The sequence below is a fragment of the Marmota monax genome, unplaced genomic scaffold, assembly GCF_021218885.2.
Source record: "Marmota monax isolate L192 unplaced genomic scaffold, Marmota_monax_Labrador192_F-V1.1 WCK01_AAM20220418_F8-fsc00037, whole genome shotgun sequence".
NCBI lineage: Eukaryota > Metazoa > Chordata > Mammalia > Rodentia > Sciuridae > Marmota > Marmota monax.
In genome coordinates this window covers 13,381,827-13,395,188 of record NW_026693245.1, presented here as the reverse complement: position 1 = coordinate 13,395,188, position 13,362 = coordinate 13,381,827, and the positions used below count along the sequence as shown (strand labels likewise).

Here is a 13,362-nt window from a genome sequence, read left to right as displayed (position 1 = left end):
TATCACCACATTATTGACCATTGGTCTTGAGGCACTGGTCAACTTTTTACACAAAAGGAAGAAATATGAGATGTGCAAGTGGGAAAGGAGGAGATAGAATAATCATATTTGCAAATAATGTAACTCTGTGCCTAAAAAACTCAAGAAAATTAATTGAAAGATCACTGTCAACCTTAATGAGCAAGAGAATTGAGCAGTGTGGCTAGAAATGAAAATCAATAGCCAGCCTTTATAGATGTAAGCCAAGAAAAAGCACATGTTTAGAGAAGCTGATTCTAAAGTTTGTATAGAAAAATAAAAGAGCAAGAATAGCCAGGAAAAATCTTGAATCAGAATGGTAATGTGAAACACGAAGGTTCTGATGGACATAAGCTAAATTGTTCCTGCACTAGGGTACTGGTGCATGGAGGGCCACATCAGTGAAATAGAAGAGAAAGTTCATTCTTCTTTGTGGATCACAATAAAAAAGTTTAAAAATCACTCTCCCACATATGTCAGATATAAATTTTACATAAAATACATGCACACCTATACTTGCATATGCATGTAACAGCTTTGGATATTACTTAAGAAACTAACTCTTGTTAGATACCTGGAAGATATAGGTGTAAAGCAGATTATATCTCACTGTATTTTCTAGTATAACTCTTGAATTTTGTATCATTGTGGTATTATCTCCTCAAAACAGCAATTCGTTATTATCAATTTTCTTTGAAACTCAACATAAGATATGAATAAGGTAAAAAATTGAGGGTGAATGTGGAATGACTTGCTTGGATCACTCTGAGGATCAGAATTACTTAAAAGCCTGTGTTTGGAAGCATCCAGGGCCAAAACACCTTAAGAATTCAGAACAAACTCATAGGCCTCAATTTTTTATCATTTCCCAGAGATGGACTCCCTCTGGCCTTTCAACTCTTTGTTCAGTCTCCAGTGGGGAGGCCAGTTGGTTGCCTGGATGGAAGGGTTTAACCTTCTCCATCTCCATTAGCTCCTCTCAGCTGAAATTGACATTGCTTTTCTGATAAAAATCCAAGGAGCTGCCCAATAGGCACATCAACACAAAAGGAGTGTGTTTATAAACACAGCTGCAAGAAAATTCCCTTCTAACAAGTATGTGAAAATGCACTCAACATCACCAATCACCAGGGAAATGCAAATCTAAATTATGAGATATCACCTTGTACCTGTTAAAATGGCTAATAAAAAAAAGAAAAGCAAAGACAAATGTTGGCTAAGATAAGGGGAAAAGGGAACCTTTGTATACTATTAATGGCCAAGTAGATTGGTGCAGCCATCATAGAAGATAGTGTGGAGGTGCATAAAGATATTTAAAAAAGAACTATCTGAGTCAGCAATCCCTCTTCTGGGCATATAACCAAAGGAAATAAAATCAGCACCTTGTAGAAATATCTATGCTCCTATGTTCATCACAGCCTTATTTACACAGTCAAGGTATGTGAGCAACCTGTGTCAGGCAATGGATGAATGGATGAAGAAATTATGGTGTGTGTGCGCCGTGTAATATTATTCAGTCTTGAAAGGAAATTCGGTTATTTGAGACAGTATGGAAGGATCTAGAGGACATAATGCTAAGAAAAATAAGCCACAGACACAGAAAGGAAAAGGCTGTGTGAAATTTTGTGTAATCTCTCTTATAAGTGGAATCAAAACAAAATAAACACCTAAAAACAAAACTTGAGTACATAGAAACAGAGTAGAAAAGTGGTTATCTGAGGTAGAAGAAGTGGGGGGAACTGGAGGATGGGGTCAAAGGGTACAAATTGTCACGTATGTAGGAAAAATAAGCCTAAAGATCCAGTGCACAATATGAAGATTATAGTTGATAATATTATATTTAACACTGGAAACTGGCAAAGAGAGTAGATTTTAGGTACTCTTTAGCACATGCATACAAAAGATGACTATGTGAGATGATAGGTATGTTAATGTTTGATTGTAGTAATCATTTCATTATGTATATGTACATCAAAACATGTTATACATCTTAAATATAGATAATTTAAAAAAGATAAAAAGGGAAGTCCCCCAGATCCCTCATGGAGGTAGATTTCTAGTCTAGCCCCTTCCTATGTAGAAACTCTGAAACTCCCCTCACCCCACACCCAGCCTATTTCCCTTGTCTTCAAGAGAAAAGGGGCATCTCTTCTCTAGAAAAGCATTACAGTTTACCAGTTGACATGCACAATATTATGAGTTTTTAACTTTGGTTTCAGGTGGCAATTCAAACATGGTCGTGTTGACGTTGCCCTTTACGAGTATTCCCATTGGCAAAGCCTTTGATACGAAACAGGGGAAGTAGCTAAACAGAATAAATTCCAACCTTGAAGTTCCCCTTTCATCCAGTTCCTTTTTGGGAATAAGCTGTGAAATCTAAGGGCAGTAGCTGAATCTTGAAGGCCAAGTTCATCATCAAACATTTGCTGAGAATCCACCAAGAACACAGGTCTGTCATAGATCAATATATACACAGCTGTACTGGAAGAAGCAAGGTGATAGTATGAGCACTCTGCCTGAAAAAAAAATGTCCTGGCACCAGCACCTTGAGTTGAAACCTGAGGGGGGTGGCTTTCCAGGGCAAGAGGACATCCCTAAGAGAAGCAGGTTGAAAACTTTTGACTTGGGGAACATCCCAAAGACTCCAAGCTCATGACTGCTCAATGTGTAACCTTCTGCCCTGATCCCTTTTAAAGATGTAGGAAAAAAAATTTATATATATATATATATATATATATATATATATATATATATATATATATATATAAAATAAAGTCATAGTGTCCTCAAGTTTCTTATAATCCCTGAAGCAAAACCACCTTGTTGACAGTACATTGAGCTCCATAGAGACAGTGCCTGAGCAAGTGAGAGCCAGATGGGCACTGGGCAACCCTGTGCCTGGCTGAGGAAAAATAGCTAACTATCGGCAAAGGAGACTGGAAGAAGCCAAGAGGCAAGTCATCCTATTCATTCTCTGTGCAAACTGGCGGGAGGAGCACAAGAAAAAGCACTGAGATGCTTCAGTCATCTTCTCAGAGTTTTCTAAGAAATGTTCAGAGAGGTGGAAGACCATAACTGCTAAGGAGAAAGGAAAATTTGAAGATGGCAGAGGTAAACACGGACCATTATGGAAGAGAAATGCAAACCCACATTCCTCCTAAAGGGAAAGAAGTTTAAGGATCCCAGTGTACCCAAGAGGCCTCCCCTGGCCTTCTTCTTCTGAGTATCGCCCCCAAATCAAAGGAGAACATCCTGGCCTATTCATTGGCGATGCTGAAACTGGGAGAGATGTGGAATCACACTGCCTCAGGTGACAAGCAGCCTTATAAAAAGAAAGCTGCTAAGCTGAAGGAAAAATACAAAAAGGATTTTGCTGCCTACCAAGCTAAATGAAAACCTGATGCAGCAGCAAAAAAAAAAAGGAGTTTCCAGGCTGAAAAAAGCAAGAAAAAGAAGGAAGGGGAGGAAGACGAGGAAGAAAAAGATGAGGAGGAAGAGGAGGAGGAAGATAAAGAAGGAAAAGATGAATAAGTTGGTTCTAGCACAGTTTTTTTTCTTGTCCAAAAAATATTTACCCCACTGTACACAACTCACTCCTTTAAAAGAAAAAAAATAATAGTATGTAAAGCTATGTAAGGTTTGTTTTTAAATTGTACAGTGTCTTTTTTTTTGGTTAGTTAACACACTACCGAATGTGTCTTTAGATAGCCCTCTCCTGGTGGTATTTTCAATAGCCACTAACCTTGCCTGGTACAGTATGGGGGTTGTAAACTGGTTGGAAATTTAAAGCAGGTTCTTGTTGGTGCACAGCACAAATTAGTTAAATATGGGGATGATAGTTTTCATCTTTAGTTGTCTCCAATGTGGCTTACATGAAATAGTTGTTGTTCTGTTAACTGAATACCACTCTGCAATTGCAATATATATATATATTTATATAAGCTTTTGGTGACATTCTGAATGCTTCTAAGTAAATACAATTTTTTATTAGAAAAAAAGAGAAAACCACCTTGTTTCAACTTCATTCCTAAAATGGGTTAAAATACTGATTTAAATAGAATAATTCTTCAAATAAAAATTACAATTAAAAATTAACTTCAACTATATTTTGTTGGTATTTTAGGTTCTGTTAGCAAAAGATGCAGAGAAGGAATCTGACATGGTTAGTTTCTTAAGCTCTGTATGCAGCAGGACAAATGCTTCTCCTGAAAACTTGTTTTTCCCCCATCCTCGCTAAAATCTAAGTAATTGCCCACATCATTTGACTTCCCACAGCAAGTAATTTCAGGCCACGCTGTCATTTCTTTACCCTCCTCCTCTGTGTCTTCTCTCCATCAGCAGGATTCCTGTTTCCTTCCTTCACTAATTAGCTGTGTGGTTAAGAAAAAGTCACTTGAGTCTCATTTCTTTTTCCGTAAATTTAAGGGTTTGGAATAAGCAAAGTCCTAATCATTCCTGGGGCATATCACAGTCAGGCTAAAAGGGTCTTATTGAAAATTAAGCATCAGGTAAGCTTAATATTGAGAGTAACCTGCTTGGGCTCTGCTTTCCCCACCCTTTAGAAGGAAAAGCCAGTGGTGAGCAAGCAGATTCAGTGCTCACATTGTTGCCACATGATCAAAGGAAGAAATATGTATCTTTCTAGATCTAAATAAAATTTCTTTCCAAGTTACCATTGCATCCAACTTTTTTTTCTTCTTGATACTAAATTTATTTCAAATTTTCAAATAACACAAGAGGAAGGCATAGGATTTTTGTGACTATTCAAAAGCTGCATTTTTTTATAGCAACTCAAGTGTTTCTAAGGCACTTTCCAGCTCATCATATGACCCGTGAGCATGTGCTCTTCCTGAGCTCAGGAAGCTATCTAGAGCAAACTTATTTATCTGCTTCATCCAGGCCAGGCTGACTTCCCTCTGTAGCCATCTCCTTTATCTGAAATCCTCTTCTCTGACATTTGACAGATCGTGAGCCTCATTGCCTCCCTGCCTGAGATGAGTGTTTCCATCTGGACTGGACCATTCCATGCAGCCTGGGAGACTCCTTATCTCTAAGGTATGGGGCTAAAAACAGATGAGAGTAGCATGGTGGTAGCCTTACTAGTAATAACAGTAAAAACAAAAAATGATAATTTTAAAAAATATATATATATTTTTAATTGTAGACAGACACAATATCTTTATTTATTTATTTTTATGTGGTGCTGAGGATAGAGCCAAGTGCCTCACATGTGCGAGGCAGGCGCTCTACCACTGAGCTGTAGCCCTGCCCACAAAAATGATATTTTTAATGATAATAATAGTAGTTAACATTTGTTGAGATCCTTTTATGTGCTGGGCATTTTGTGTTCCCTATCCTACTAACTCTTCACCAACATTTTTTCAGGTGAATATTATTATTACTCTGTTTTTTTCAGAAGGGAAAACTGAGACCTGAAGAGGGTTGTTAAAACCTGCTCAAAGTGGTGACTGGTGAAGCTGGAATTTAAACCTAGATCCTTCAACTGCCATAACCCTAATTTCCAACCATGATTGGTAGATATTTATTGTGTGTACTCATATTGCTTTTACCAAGGTCTGTCCCATCTTTTTCCTCCAGAGTCCTGGAAAAGCAGGTTGTGTCTTCTTTCTTTCTTTTCTACCATCACAGAGGGCTGTGATAGTCAATGCTCAGGAAACATTTCTGTTTGAGCTGCATGAAATACAAGATAGATTAGATATGAAACGAAATATAGAAAGTATCCCAAGGAAGAGCAAAGCCTTTCAGATGACGTCGTACTGGCATGACCTCTTGGGGGAAAAGAAATCTTGAGTACACTGGTTACCACGATCAGAATGGCTTCGTCCACACCACAGGCCACTGGAGTGATGTCTAAGGTCTTGAAGGTTTTGTTCTGTTCCCTTTGTCATTTTTGGTCATAGTTTGACTTCTTCAGTTGACTCAGAGATTATGAATAAGAGAGATGTATTTCATTTAGAAGTTACTTTAAGGGCTAATCAAGATTTTAAAGTGATTTTCAATAGGATAAGTTCAATATCCTACTATTGCGTTATTTTGGTATATTAATGAGTTTTAATTTGTCCTAATGGTCTTTGGCCTACTGCTTAATGTCAATCGAGGCAACACATTAATTCTCCATAAATAGTGGATTATGTCTCATCGCATACCTCTGGGGTTTAAGAGGGAGGAACCAAGAGAGATATTTATTAATCAAGCAAATTACTGTGCTGAGTCCTCTCAGGCCCTGGGGTCAGTGTCTTACCACTTCATGCAATCAAGTGATCAATAAATGTGTCTTGATGATGAGACTGTGATGTTTCTGGAATGTTAATTTTAGACACCTTAGGAATTACAGTTGCAAGAGTGATCAGACTCAGTTGTTAAGTGATTTGCGGGTTGCATCATGTCAGAGGGAAATAATTGAGACGGAAGATTTTTAATGGTGTAAATGTCTTTGAGATAGAAAAGATAAAAGAATGCCATATATTTAGAAATAGAAATGTTTCCTATTCCTCCCTTTAAATTGAGATGCTACATTGCACTTTGCTTCTTGCTATCTCATTGGGTTAGGACGAAGCTTTAACATCCTACTCCTATTTCACCTCTCCGTCTTCATTTAGGAAACTGACAATTTCTCCTTCTAGATCTCCATTTTTACCCTCTGTTGTTTTTGGAAGATGACTGTCTCTTAGGATGGAAGTGCCCAAAGGGAGGAAGAGACAAGATCCCAGTAGGAGTTACCTGTGATTGCTTTCTCTTCCTGGCTACAGGCCCCAATTCACCACCTTTGTCTTTTCTATTGGGGTGACTTGGACAACACTGGGCAAATTTATCTACAATATGGGGACAATGGCACCTCCTTTAGATGGTTGACACAAGCGTTCATATGAAGCACCCTGAGCAGGGTCTAACTCCTAGTTGGTGGTCCTTACATATTAGGTCTGAGTATTTTCTTTTGAGCTTCTTGTTTTCTTTAGAGCCTCTGATCTCTGCCTTTTCCAGTATATTCTACACAAAGCAATCGGATTCATCTTCAAACACTGCTGTTTTAATTTTATTATCATGAATTGGTAAAGAAAAAAAAAGAAAGTTTTTAGTAGCTTCCTAAGACTATTGATATCAAATTAAAAGTTCTCATTAAGATATTCAAGGTCTTCCATAATCTAACCTTAACCAGAGGCTCTGACTTAAGGCCCCACTGCTTAGGACCCTTTGGGTTGTAACTGCTAGGTATAGAGCACCCTTGTGATTCTGATGAAAGTGACCTAGAGGGCATTTGGGAAATATGCTTTAGTGTTATCTAACATGCTACAGCTACTATATGTATTGCATATATTTTTGTGTGTGGAATTTTCTTGAAGACAAAAAACTGGGTCTTTGTATCTGGGCGGAACTGAGTAAACATAGCAGGCCTATGTCTGTTACCCTTAGAAAGGCCTGCTTTGCAACACTGGGCCTTTGCTAGTGATAGAAACTTGGCTCCCAATAGTGCTCTTCATCCAGTTAACTGGTAATTGTAGTTCATGTGCCTTGACTTTTGTGAAAGTAACAGAGTATATGCTTGAATACTGCTTTCCTTTTGGAAGTCTGGAATTGTTTCAAATGCTAGGTTGAAGGTGCAAGGTGACTGTCCCCACTTAAAAACCTTCAGCACTGAGTCTCTGAAGGGCTTCCCTGAGCAGGAACATCATGTACAAGTTGCTGCATTTTTTTTTTTTTTTTTTTTGTGGCTGGGGTTAGTGTACTCCACGTGGCCCTTCATGGGACAGAAGGAAGAACAAAATGAAGTATACACATGGGATCCTTCAGACTCAGCCTGTGCCCTTTCCCCTTATGATCTGGCCATGTCTCATTAATACATCTCAACTAGAAATCTTAAATGTCAGTACAGTTAAGGGTGAGTCCTTCCTGAGAATATTCAAATGTAGGTATGCACTTGGGGAGTATGTGTGACATCATATCCTCTCTCAAACAGTTCTTAGAGTAAGTGTCCAATAAGTATTTTGTGATTGAGTGCCACAAGTCCCCCAACCATTGTAGATGTTTAACAAATGTGAATACTTTTTTTGTACTATTTTTATATTTATTTTGGTAACTTTAAGCTTGAAGGAGATCACCCAACATTTGTAACATATGACAGTTTTGTGGTGGTCATCTTTTCTTCCTTACAAAGACTGGTTCTGGTTTTTGCTTATTTATTTTCTTCCCTCCGTTTCAAGCAACATTTGATCTTGCCAGACCAGTTCTTTTGGGCTTTTGTGATACAGAAAACAGGGGAGAGGTCAAGGATTGGAAAGATTGAGGCTTGAGGGCTGGACTTAGGAGAGGAGTTCTGATGGGAGGGTGTGAAGGGGAGAGGAACTTGAAAGCCTTGTGTGATGTAACCCACATGGAAGGACAGGGCTTTATGGATTGTTGCTGTGAACTGAGAGTCCCTTTCATGGTGTTTGAGAAATGCCAAAAGATAATTTGTTGCTTTGAAATGACTTTTTGGTAATTGTGTTGTTTTTCTTTGATAATGACCACTATCTAAAAATAAATCATGGCTTACAGTTTGAGTCTTAAGTTTTTCCTTGATTTTATTTGATGATAGGAACCATACAAGTATTCCATTTGTGGTTCTAGATGTATCATGTATAAATCCTCAGTAAATTTTTGATGATAGAGATTGGTTTTATAGCTCAGTGGGAGAGCATGGCTCAGCGTGTAGGTGGCTCTGGGTCCAATCCCCAGCACTACATAATTAAATAAATTAAAAATTCTTGATGCTAATGACTGATTGCCTCTTTTATGCACTTACCAAATGCTTTCCGTGTGCTAGGCACCAGTGCAAGGGACAGAAAGGAGCAAAAGCACATCATAGAGGGAAGGCTGACTTGCACATGCACATTTTCTATCTCTAGAGATAGAATATGGGAGTCCAGAGGAGAACATGTCATGCCTACTGGGCCACTGCTTCCCTGGTAGGCTTACTCTGCATTTCCCTGCCTTGAATTTCACTGATTTATTTATCTTGTGGTGCTGATGAAGCACTTAATAATTCATTTTTTCCTTATTTTCTAATTATTAATTTCAGCTGCTGGTTTGTACCTTTCTTTTGCTGCTGTTTACTTGATTTTCCTAGAATTAATTAGCATCAATAATGGATCTTTTGAAAATATATTGGCACTTACTAACAGGGAGGTGCCACCCATTAGCAAAGGAAACCATACAATGGTCAAATTCAAATTTTTAGAGTGCCTAAAAATTTGCATTATGTACTTATGAATACTTAGCTCACATTGTAAATGATTTGCCTGAGGTCACACACTTAGCTGGTGATAGAATTGCCATCATTTTGCAATTTTTATTGTTGGGCATGTCTCTTGTTATTTTGTTTTCATTTTGTGCCAATTTCTCTGATACAGAATGTAAGTTTATGGAGTGCAGATGTTTGTGTCTTTATTTTTGTACCCCTAGTGCCTAAAATATTGCCCAGGGATAGAAAAGGTTTGTTGGGTAAATGATTAGATGAGGTATTAGTCAGGGTTTTTCAGAGAAACAGAACCAATAGGAAATATATAGACGTATAAGAGGAGATTTATTATGGGAATTGGCTCATGTGATTATGGAGGCTGAGGAGTCTCACAATATGTTGTCTACAAGCTGCTGAGCCAGGAGAGCTGGGGGTGGAACTCAGTCCAAGTCTGAAGGCTTGAGAAAGAAGCAGTTTGATGCCAAACTCCTAGTTTGATGCCAAAGTCCTGAGTAACTAGGGAGAGCTGCTGGTATAAGCTCTCATGTCTGAAGGCTTGAGGAACCAGGAGCTCCAATGTCCAAGGAGAAGGAGGAGATGGAGTTCTAGCTGAAGGGAGGGAGGGAGGGAGAGAAAGATAGATATATAGATAGATAGATAGGTAGATATTGCCTTTCCCTGTCTTCTTATTCTGGCTGAGCCCTCCATGAATGCCCATAGTGGTGAGAATAGATCTTTTGATCTATTGATTCATAGACTGATCTATGAATCAGTCTCCTGATTCAAAAGCTAATATCTTCCAGAAACATCCTCACAGACATACCCAGAAAAAAGAAATTTAACCTCTATCTGGGCATCCTTTAGCTGCATCAAGTTGACACATAAAATTAATCATCATCAATGATAGTGAGGAAAAAAGAAAAAAAATTGGATTTCTGTTTGGGTCCTCATGAAGTTTTTCCCCCTACTATATTACATACAAAAATAAAACATATCCATTATATATAGAGTTCACATTAAGCTTGAGGCCCTCTGCTATTCACCACCTTAAAAAATATGGTTAAGACAAATACCTGCCCTAAAGATAGAGACCATAAGATAGGTATGCAAATGACTGTGATGCAAGGTGTAAGTGAAGTTGTTACAGGAAAGCAGAGAGCCGAAACTCACAAACCTCAGTTCTTGTCTTCCAACAACAACAAAAAATTAAAGTCAGACACCAGGAGTCAGGCAAGAGAACTTTATTATAGGTGAAAGGAAATTAAAAGCAAAGTGAGGTTTAAGCAGAGAGCACTCTCTGGAGAGTGGACCATCTCCAAGCAGAGAAAACAAAGGAGACAACACTGTCTCCAAGTTTGTTACTGTTTGATGTTTACCAGGAGAACTGGGGACCACCTTCTGTACTCTTTGCCAATCAGGAGTTCCTCTCCAGAACTGTCATGGTGGCCATCCTATTTAGGGGGGCTTCATCTGCAAGTCAATCCCATGTTAATGTGGGCATTGGGGTCAATAGGTGGTCAGAAGTTACCTTAGTGTACCGTGATACTAAAGGAATCTTCCTTCCCAGACAACTGGAGACACTTACAGCTATAATTCCTAGCTTCACATCAACCTCGGTGGACTCTGTCAAGAGTTAGTCCCATTAATCCTTTTCTCTTAATGTGATTTCCAATTAGCTCCTTTGCTTCTGTTTGTTTTCTACAGATTAACTGCCACCATTTTATTTCTTAAGATAGTTTAAAGAAGGACCCGAAAGTAATTTAAAGAACACTTTATGTCCTTACCATGCATTTCACTGCTTATTGCTAGCTACTTCCTAACAAAGTGTCCTAGAGGAAATACAAATGCTCAACTAAAGCAAATCAGAGAATGGAGCTATCATGTACTGTGAGAGAATGAATATAAAAGCTTTTTGGAAGAGGTGGTTTTTGACCTGAATCTTGGTAGAGCATCTAAATTCTAGAGATAAGACGAGGGGCCGGGGAGCGCAAGATCGCACGGTGGGTAAGCGGAAGAACTGGCAATAGTAAGTGAGTCAGTTATGGGAAAGTGCAAGATGTCTCTTAGCTGTGGTGTACAGAGTGAAGTGTAAGTATGTGAGGGGCACAGGCAACTCTACTTGTGCAGGCTCAGAGCCTTGTACTTGATTCATCAACCTTTGTGGTTTTTGAATTTGGGAGTGATAGCATCAAGTTATTTGTCACCTGGAGGTGAGCTTTTTTTGAGAGTCCCGAGATTGAGGCAGTGAGATAAGTGGAGAGGTGATTTAAGTAGTTCAAGAACAAGGTAGGAGTAAGTTCATCACAGGGAGGCAACAGGTATGGAAAGGATGGTTCAGTGTGGCAGCTTAGATGATTGACATGATGTGGAGAATGCTAGAATGAGAAGAGCCAAAGATAGTGATGCCTTAGTAGCAAACATTTCATACGTATCACTACCTACTTAAATACATTGGATACTTACTACAAACTTTGATCATTCATCAGACTGTGAACTCCTAGAGGACGGGGCCCATGTAGCCATCATCTACAACATGAACATGACGGGGGCTTGGTAAACGTTTGTTGGAGGAGTGAATGGAAGTTTGCAGAGTTGACTTGGTGACAGCAGCCCTGGCATTGATGGAAATAGAATGGTTTTATGTTTGTTTTGTTTTTTGGGACATGCTGAAATTTGGGGATATGGTCTATTTTTAGATGCTGTTTCTGGGAATAGATTACAGAAAGAACTGGAGAATAATTATAAGCTGATGTATAAGTAAGGGCCAAAGAGTGGGTTCAGAGAGGGTCTTGTCACTGTTCCCTTCACGATGTCAGGTGACAGAGAAAACATGCATGACGTTGTTCAGGGGATGGTGGAATGTAGAGTGAAACTTGGAAGGATGAGGACTGAGGTAGCCATGTGGGCTTTGTTTGCCAGCGAAAATTAAAGTGAAGGGGGAAGGGGAAGGGGAAGTAGCAGAAGTGGGTGCAGTAGAACAAGAAGTTGAGTGTGCGGGCGTCAGATGCTGAGTTCTAAGGCTGGATTATGTCCTGATTAGTTGTTTCAGTGACTCTCCTTACTTTCTCTTACCTTATTTTTCCCTTATAAAAGATGAGGTTAAAAATAATACCTGCATAAATGTGTGTATAATTCTTAGATAGAGTACAGCTTGAATGTAGTAAGCACCCATAAGCATTAATTCCTCTTCTGATTGAACTCAATTAGGACCATTTTGTCTATATTGTCATATTAAATCCTTAATGACTGTAGGTAGGCCATGTTATCATCTTCATTCCACACATGAGGAAACTGAAGTATAAACAGGTTTCATAATTTGCTAGATTCACAAAGACACGAAGTGATAAAGCTTCTCCAGGAGAAAGTCTTGTCCTGTCCCTCTGACTCCCAGACTCACACATTTCCCACTATGACACATTACCTAAGCTACACAGACGTGGCAAGACCACTTCCTGAGAAAGTTAGATTTGATCACTAGGTACTAAAGGAGTATGGTCGACTTGGAGCAAAGCAACACTGTGAGGCCACTCTGTGCTGCAAAGGTCACCTAGCAGTCTATGAAAGAGTGTGCAAGAAGAGTCGGGGACTGAGAATCCAGACCAGAAATGGCTGAGAAAGTGGCAAGGCTTGGCAAACTGGAGGATTAGCTAAATGTGTGGCTGAGAACATGGTACACGATCTCCATGTAATCTTCATCTACAAAATGATAGAAACTGACTCTAGGGGTGTGTACAGGGGGAGCTTGGAATTTGTGCTTGAAAATTTTATTTTTTTTTAATACTTATTTATTTTTTAGCTGGACACAATATCTTTATTTATTTATTTTCATGTGGTGCTGAGGATCGAACCCAGGGCCTCGCATGTGCTAGGCAAGCGCTCTACCTCTGAGCCACAACCCTAGCCCCTGTGCTTGAAAATTTTAGACATGAAACTCTAAGAACATCTTGAAACTCTGAAGGGTCAGGAGGATGTTGGAAGGGGAGTCTCTGTAGTTCTGCTCCTTCTAAGAAAAGCACCCTGAGAGGATGCACTGTTTTCTCTAGAGACTAGTGTCTGAACATCAAACTGGAACACTGTATTAGTTCTTGTGGCAATTTGGTTCTGATGGA

The 13,362-nt window shown here is 39.1% G+C and overlaps 1 long non-coding RNA gene across 2 annotated transcripts in view; it reads left to right on the top strand.

The window, feature by feature from the left end:
- LOC131424628 (uncharacterized) overlaps window positions 1-13,362 on the top strand; it is a 559,968-nt gene that overhangs the window by 41,663 nt on the left and 504,943 nt on the right. For both annotated transcript variants that reach the window (XR_009227981.1, XR_009227980.1), the window contains exon 2: window positions 4,983-5,073. This is a non-coding gene — a long non-coding RNA (uncharacterized LOC131424628). The remainder of the gene's footprint in view (window positions 1-4,982; window positions 5,074-13,362) is intronic.